Here is an 8,456-nt window from a genome sequence, read left to right on the forward strand (position 1 = left end):
AGAAATAAAAAAAGAAATAAAGAGATCATATGGATCCTATGGAGAGTAATGAGCTCACATATAAAGAGTATGATGAATAAAAGTTGTTGAGAGTTGACAAACATAGTTTTGGTCATCGTTGCAATTAATAGGAAGTAATAAAGAAAGAGAGGTCTTCACATATAAAAATACTATCTTGGACATCTTTTATGATTGTGAGCACTCATTAAAGTATGATATGCTAAAGAGTTGACGTTGGATAAGGAAGACAACGTAATGGGTTATGTTTTCTTACATCTGAGATAAATTATATTGTCATGGATCATCCAACATGTTGAGCTTGCCTTTCCCTCTCATGCTAGCCAAGCTCTTTGCACCAAGTAGAAATACTACTTGTGCTTCCAAATATCCTTAAACCCAGTTTTGCCATGAGAGTCCACCATACCTACCTATGGATTGAATAAGATCCTTCAAGTAAGTTGTCATCGGTGCATGCAATAAAAATTGCTCTCTAAATATGTATGACTTATTAATGTGGAGAAAATAAGCTTTATACGATCTTGTGATGTGGAAGAAATAAAAGCGACGGACTGCATAACAAAGGTCCATATCACAAGTGGCAATATAAAGTGAAGTTCTTTTGCATTAAGATTTTTTGCATCCAACCATAAAAAGCGCATGACAACCTCTGCTTCCCTTTGCGAAAGGCCTATCTTTTACCTTTATCTTCTACCTTATATAAGAGTCATGGTGATATTCACCTTTCCTTTTTACATTTTATCCTTTGGAAAGCACAATGTGTTGGAAAGATCCTAATATATATGGCTAACTGGATGTGGGTTTGCATGAACTATTATTGTTGACATTCACTACAAGAAATATGTCAACTTATGACCTTCTGTCAGTGACCCTCGAAGAATTGGTCATAAATTTATGACCATTTTAGACCAATTGGTCAAAAGGTGTTCAGGGGGCTCCAAACCCTAAACCATTGCGACCATTTTGGTCAGAAAGGTCGTAATTTCCTTACACGAAATGGTCACAAAGCAAACAGTGCTAGTCCGCTGCCTTATTTCTAGTTGTTAATGACCAATATAGATGGTCATAGCCTTGTAGATTGTGGTGGGTTGTGATGACTAGGAGCCATCTCATCAGTTTTGCCTATGTGTCATGTCCATGTGGCAGTTTTTGCCCTAGGTTGTGAAGCAACCTATATTTCTATCATTCCCAAAATTCCCAAAAAAATCTCATAAATTCTTTGGGGCATATCTTCATCAAATATGTAAAAATCCTTCCTTGCCTAGTTCAAAACTAATTCAACAATATTCATTTTCCTATTATGTTCACAACAACACTTTATGAAGGAAGTTCTATTTATATATTCTTGATTACCCTCGGAATTTTTGGGCACTCTTTCCTATCCAAATCATTACCGCATGACAAAATTCAGCTCCATTTGCCTAGCAAATCTTCCTCGGCAAATTTCCAAAGTTTTTGTCCACCTAGAAGCATTGTGAAGGAAGTACCTTTTTTATATCTCTAAATGACATGAAATTTATACAGTTCCTTCATATGCCCAAATTATCACCCTCCTCCAAATTGCAGCTCAGTCAAATCATCTATGTGAGCCCAGGTTCAATTTATATTTTATGGCCAAATTGGCACGTTGCAAAGCAAGTGTTATATAGACCCCTACTATTACCCTCAAACTTTTCGGGCACTCTTCCATACCCAAATCATTGCCACATGATAATATTCAGCTCAATTTTCCTAGTAAATCTTTCTCAGGAAATTTCCAAATTTCTACCTCGAGAGAAGCTTTGTGAAGTAAGTACTAGCTAGGCTTGCCCAAATGATCTGAAAATTTACCAGCGCATGACCATACCTATGTAACTTACCTACACCAATTTTTAGCTCATTTCATTCATCCAATCTCTCTCACTAGTTTTCCCAAGTTTTTGTCCATAGAAGAGCATTGTGAAGGAAGTACTACTTTGGCATGTCAAAATGATATCAATTTTCTACAATGCTTTCCTATGCCCAAATAACCATCCTCCACCAAATTGCAGCTCAATCCATTCATTATTTTGAGCCCAGCTTCAACATTCATATTTTTGTCCAGTGTGGTACTTTGCAAAGCAAGTACCACCTAGGATCCTCCTTTTGAGCTGCAAATTTGTGAATACATTCTCCTTAGTAGATGATCATACTCGGCCAAAACTCACGCCCATTGGCCATGTGCATTTCCCGTACCGCTAATCAAACATTTGGCTGCTTATTCATGTTTGAGCATCGATCGGTCTCCTCGTGAGAATCTTATGTTGTGATTTTCTTCCTAGCACCTACATAGGGAGTGCCCAACCCACTAGACATGCCTAGGCCGCCCGGAACACATGGCAACGCCACGGCCACGCGGTGACCTCGCGGCGGGCATGCGAGTTTACGCGCTCTAGAGTTGGGGGCCTCGGCCACCGCCCAAACCTCGACGTATCGCCACCAAACCATGTATTTATGATTAAATAGGTACTTATGTAACTAGAAATGATTTTTGGAAAAAAATAAATAGCAAACTATGAGGCAGCTGCAGTTCAAATTTGACCCGCTTCCTACTGAATCGGCGGGAATTTGTCTTTTTCACCAGAGGTCGATCAAAAATTTTGACACCCAACCATTTTGTCAATTGTGCATTAAATATGGCCTAGTATTTTATAAAATTGATTAGGTCCAATTTTGCAACAAATATATGGTAGGTCCTTCACAAAAAAAACTCATTTCAAGCACTCGGAAAATGGAAAATGGTTTTTTCGTCCAAAGAAAATGAAAACTTCCTTAGGCAACATTGTTTGCCATTTCAATATGCACCCTTGTGCACAATATGAGATCATTTGAACAAACTATGCCATGAATGTGGCCATAAGATTGATCATTTGGCTTGAAAGCCATGAATCTTCACACTTGATAGCTCATTTCTGAGAACACTTTTTTAAAATAATTACTGTATTACAATTTTAATATTTTTCCTAAAAACTTGTTCACATATAATGACACAAATGCGAAGGTTTTCCAATTTTTTGATTTTTTTTTGAATTTTTTATGCCCGTTTCAAAATGCGGTCAAAATGGCGGGCTTGACCGTTCCTAGCTAGTGGTTGAATATTGGAATTTTTTTGGTGTTTCTCTGATTAAATAGATACTTATGTACCTAGAAATGATTTTTGGAAAAAATAAAAATTAAACTATGAGGCAGCTGCAGTTCAAATTTGACCCGCTTCCAACTGAATCGGCGGGAATTTGTCTTTTTCACCAGAGGTGGATCAAAACTTTTGACACCCAACCATTTTGTCAATTGTGCATTAAATATGTCCTAGTACTTTATAAAAATGATTTGGTACAATTTTGCAACAAATATATGGTAGGTCCTTCACCAAAAAACCTCATTTCGGGCACTCGAAAAATGGAAAATGAATTTTCCGTGCAAAGAAAATGAAAACTCCCTTTGGCAACATTGTTTGGAATTCCAAGATGCACCCTTGTGCACAATATGAGATCATTTGAACAAACTATGCCATGAATGTGGCCATAAGATTGATCGTTTGGGTTGAAATACATGAATCTTCACACATGATAGCTCATTTCTGAGAACACTTTTTTAAAATAATTACTGTATTACAATTTTATTATTTTTCCTGGAAACTTGTTCACATATAATGACACAAATGCGAAGGTTTTCCAATTTTTTGAATTTTTTTTGAATTTTTTATGCCCGTTTCAAAAATGCGGTCAAAACGGCGGGCTTGACCGTTCCTAGCTAGTGGTTGAATATTGGAATTTTTTTTGGTGTTTCTCTGATTAAATAGATACTTATGTACGTAGAAACGATTTTTTGGAAAAAAATAAAGAGCAAACTATGAGGCAGCTACAGTTCAAATTTGACCCGTTTCCAGCTGAATCGGCGGGAATTTGTCTTTTTCACCAGAGGTGGATCAAAACTTTTGACACCCAACCATTTTGTCAATTGTGCATTAAATATGTCCTAGTATTTTATAAAAATGATTTGGTACAATTTTGCAACAAATATATGGTAGGTCCTTCACAAAAAAACCTCATTTCGGGCACTCGAAAAATGGAAAAGGAATTTTCCGAGCAAAGAAAATGAAAACTCCCTTTGGCAACATTGTTTGGAATTCCAAGATGCACCCTTGTGCACAATATGAGATCATTTGAACAAACTATGCCATGAATGTGGCCATAAGATTGATCGTTTGGATTGAAATACATCAATCTTCACACATGATAGCTCATTTCTGAGAACACTTTTTTAAAATAATTACCGTATTACAAGTTTATTATTTTTCCTGAAAACTTGGTCATATATAATGACACAATGCGAAGGTTTTCCAATTTTTTGATTTTTTTTGAATTTTTTATGCCCGTTTCAAAATGCGGTCAAAACGGCGGGCTTGACCGTTCCTAGCTAGTGGTTGAATCTTGGAATTTTTTTGGTGTTTCTCTGATTAAATAGATACTTATGTACCTAGAAATGATTTTTCGAAAAAAATAAATAGCAAACTATGAGGCAGCTGCAGTTCAAATTTGACCCGCTTTCAACTGAATCGGCGGGAATTTGTCTTTTTCACTAGAGGTGGATCAAAACTTTTGACACCCAACCATTTGGTCAATTGTGCATTAAATATGGCCTAGTATTTTAGAAAATTGATTTGGTATAATTTTGCAACAAATATATAGTATGTCCTTCACAAAAAAACTCATTTTGGACACTTTAAAAATGGAAAATGATTTAAAAAAACTAATTTCTCCTAACTCTTTTAAAAGATATTTGTCTTATTTCGATTTGTCATTATTCCTGAAAACTAAGGTCAAATTTGATGAAACATGAGAAGATATTTTATTTTTATTTTTATTTTTCAGATCATAAAATAGCCAATATGATTTAGCACCTTACTTTTAGTCGATTACGACCAATTTAGATGGTCAAAAAATGTAGTACTGGTATACTGTGTTCTGATTGGTCCAGGAGCATCTCACGCGGATCGTGCCTAATCACCGTCAGATGCTCCTGGATCCAATGGCCCGCCTGTCTCACCCACGTCGCCCAACCCACAACCCGCACTCCCTCCCACGCACCCAACCGCACCCAACCCCTCGTTCCCACTCGCCTCTCTCTCTCGAACCCTAGCGCTCCACTCCTCCCTGGCCGCCGCCACCTCCGGCGCCCTCTGTCCGGCGAGATCCATATGGATCGATCCCCTCCAATCCGCACCACCTCCGGCGCCCTCTGTCCGGCGAGATTCATATGGATCGATCCCCTCCAACCCTCCAACCCACGACTCCTCCTCCTCTCCTCCTCTCTAGATCTCTGGATTGACCCAACCGCTTCTCCCCCAATCCCGGCCTCCTCCATGCCGAGGCGAGAGACACTCCCCACTTCCAGCCGAAACCCTAGCCTGAGACCCCTTCCTCCTCGATGGCCAACCCCTCCATGGCGGCCGGCGGTAGGGTGCCCTTGGCGGAGGGGGTCCGTGCCGTCGGTGCCCAGATCCGCAACTGCATCCGCGTGGCGCCCGTCGACCGCGTGGCTGCGGCCCTGGCGATGCGATGGTAGCGTCGGCCCTGGCGGCGTTGGAGGCGGCGAGCCAGTCCCTGAGAAACCGCGAGATCCTCGGCGCCGTGGGCACCACCGCGGCGGCGCTAAGCACCACCGATGCCGATGGGGTCCAACGAGGCGGACAAGCCGCTTGCGGCGGATCGGTGCGTCGTTCGAGCAGCTCGCGGCCGTCGCCAAGCCACAGCAGCAGCCCGCGATGGCGGCGGGGGACTTCTCGCGTGCCTGCTCAACGTCTCCGTCCTCTTTGGCTGCCTCGGCATCGCCTTCAAATTTGCCTTGATGGACTACGTCGCCAAGGCAAGCGGCCGCTCCTCAGCCCCCCTCTCCTCCCCCGCTACCTGCTCTGCTGTTCGGTATGCTACTTCATTGTTCTTGTACTGTATGTGGTAAAATTTCTGGTGATTCCTTCCCGGGACATTGATTTAGTTGTGTGAAGCTGAGAGGTTTGGGATGAAATGACCATTGCTTGTTCAATCAGTAAATTCTTCAGTGTTCTTGGCTTCTTAGTACATGCACATTGAGTACATGCACATTCACATTTATTGTATCTGAATTGTATCAACTTGCCAGTTAGCTAATTACTAAAATCATGTGCACATAACTATGTGAAGTTGATGTTCAACCATTACATGTGATAACTAGGAAGCATATTTTTATCAGTGGACTGCTATTTCTTTTCTTGCTTCTGTTTGCAAAATTAGGTGATCATGGTAGCCTTGTTTTCTTTAGTGTTAAAAAAAGTACTAGGCTGCAGTTTTTTAGTGTGTCATCTTTATATGTGTCTTTCGAGTGAACAAACTATGCTAAAGGTAGATCAGGACTTTCATCTGAAGTGGAATTCTATCTTGGGTCTGATCTTTTGAATGAAAAGTTTTAGTTAGAAATACACTACTTTCTATCTGAAGGGGTGTATAGCTGTGTTGTATGACATTGTTAGTTTTTGATGTACAAAAATTTGGTACGTATTCTAGGCTGATGATTGTTGGGACTCTATGGTTATTGAATGGATTTGCTAGCAACAAGGTGCCAGGCACAATTTACTGGTTATGAGAAGACTATAGTTGTGTTATTGTGATATTCAATTTATAGAATTGACTATGTTCTGTTTTTGCTTCAGGTAAACCAAGGTTTTGCTCATGGCTCGTACTAAGCAGACTGCTCGTAAGTCCACTGGAGGAAAGGCTCCTAGGAAGCAGCTAGCCACCAAGGTTTGTGACTGCAATATTGATAGTTTACCTATGCCATGTCTTTATTTGTGGTTTAGGTAAATTGAACTGGGTATAATTTGAACCTCAACCTTCATTGCCAGCTTATGACCAGATATCCTACTGATGTATATGGACTATCATGGTATTATTGTTAATTTGACCATGTGCTCTACTTTGCTTTTTGACAAGCTGCCCGTAAGTCTGCTCCCACAACTGGAGGAGTGAAGAAGCCTCACCGTTACCGCCTTGGAACTGTTGCTCTTCGGTGTGTAAAATCTTCCAACCTATTCTAGCATGTGTTATAGTTTTGTTTTGAAGTATTCTCAAATGAGTAAATTTTGTGCTTGACTTTGCAGTGAGATCCGCAAGTACCAGAAGAGCACGGAGCTGCTCATCAGGAAGCTTCCATTCCAGAGGCTTGTTAGGGAGATTGCCCAGGACTTCAAGGTGATCAATCAACTTGTGCACTACATTGTGATGCTCCTGTTGTGTCAACTCTTATAGTATGATGAATCAAGTAAACTAAAAGCACCATCCTGTTCTGTCTGTGCAGACTGACCTCCGCTTCCAGAGCCATGCGATGCTGGCCCTTCAGGAGGCTGCAGAGGCCTACCTGGTGGGTCTCTTCGAGGATCCGTGGCGAGAGGGCTTAAGGTGCTTGCTTTGCCTGTGGGACTGTCTCTGTCGGGCATCTGTGTCTGCTTTTGCTGTTGTTTTTAGTGATTGTTTGGAACTGCTAGCTCTAATTTAACTTACTTCTCGTTCCCCTATTTCTGCTGTCAGTATCCCCATGGCAATTTAGGTAACTATAGTAATACTGTACAAGAAACATCATTGCATTACAAGTTGGGTTTGAATCTACTTGTGAGCAACTGGGTGCGCCCATTCTAGAAATATGATATGTAGATTTGCTTCACAGAACTGATGATGATGCACGTATTTGGAACAGTCCAGTCCATTCTCACAACCAATTAAGTCCAGAGCTCACACCTCTCTGTTGATGATGCACATACATTCCAGTTAAAGGATAACACATGATTAATTAATTCTTGGGCTCTTCTAGCCGTGCTTCTTACTCTAGGGTCCAAGTAGAGATTCCTATATGCGTATACTTGCTTTGCTGCCGATTCCTGACTCTGTCTGTCTGTTTTGGAACTATAAAATGCAGTGATGCCAAACATCGCCTCTGCTTCAACTGATTAATTTTCTGCATGCCAAATAGAGCCTGTGATGTTATCAAAATATTTGCTACTCTTAATGGGTTTATCCCACTTGATGATCTTAACCACCAAGATCTCTGAGGCTCTTATTTCTAGTCTAATGTTATCAGTACAATACATCCGCTGTTTGCATGATAGATACATATATGTGACATCAATTTGTCGTTGGATATTGCTGGAAACTAGCTATGTCACATCAATTTCTTGGTTGTCTAGTTTGTTATGTCACATCAATTATATGCTTTTTCTGAGATTGTGTTTTAGCTACTGCCACTTTGAGCTGTTGTAGATTTTAGTTATCAATTACAACAAAGCATTCTTACATTTCAGACTTGATCTTACTACTAAATAGCACCCCCTGTTGTTGTTGTTGTTATTGTTATTCACCCTATCCTTGCTGTTCTGTTTTCTTGTTGGCAGATAT

General features: G+C 40.4%; 1 non-coding gene across 1 annotated transcript; it reads left to right on the forward strand.

Moving 5' to 3' along the window:
• Positions 1–8,034: 8,034 nt before the first annotated feature.
• Positions 8,035–8,117, forward strand: LOC125526091. Its single transcript, XR_007291553.1, has one exon. It is a non-coding gene; the product is annotated as a small nucleolar RNA SNORD24 (small nucleolar RNA).
• Positions 8,118–8,456: the final 339 nt, after the last annotated feature.

This window comes from Triticum urartu, chromosome 7 (assembly GCF_003073215.2).
Source record: "Triticum urartu cultivar G1812 chromosome 7, Tu2.1, whole genome shotgun sequence".
Classification (NCBI taxonomy): domain Eukaryota; kingdom Viridiplantae; phylum Streptophyta; class Magnoliopsida; order Poales; family Poaceae; genus Triticum; species Triticum urartu.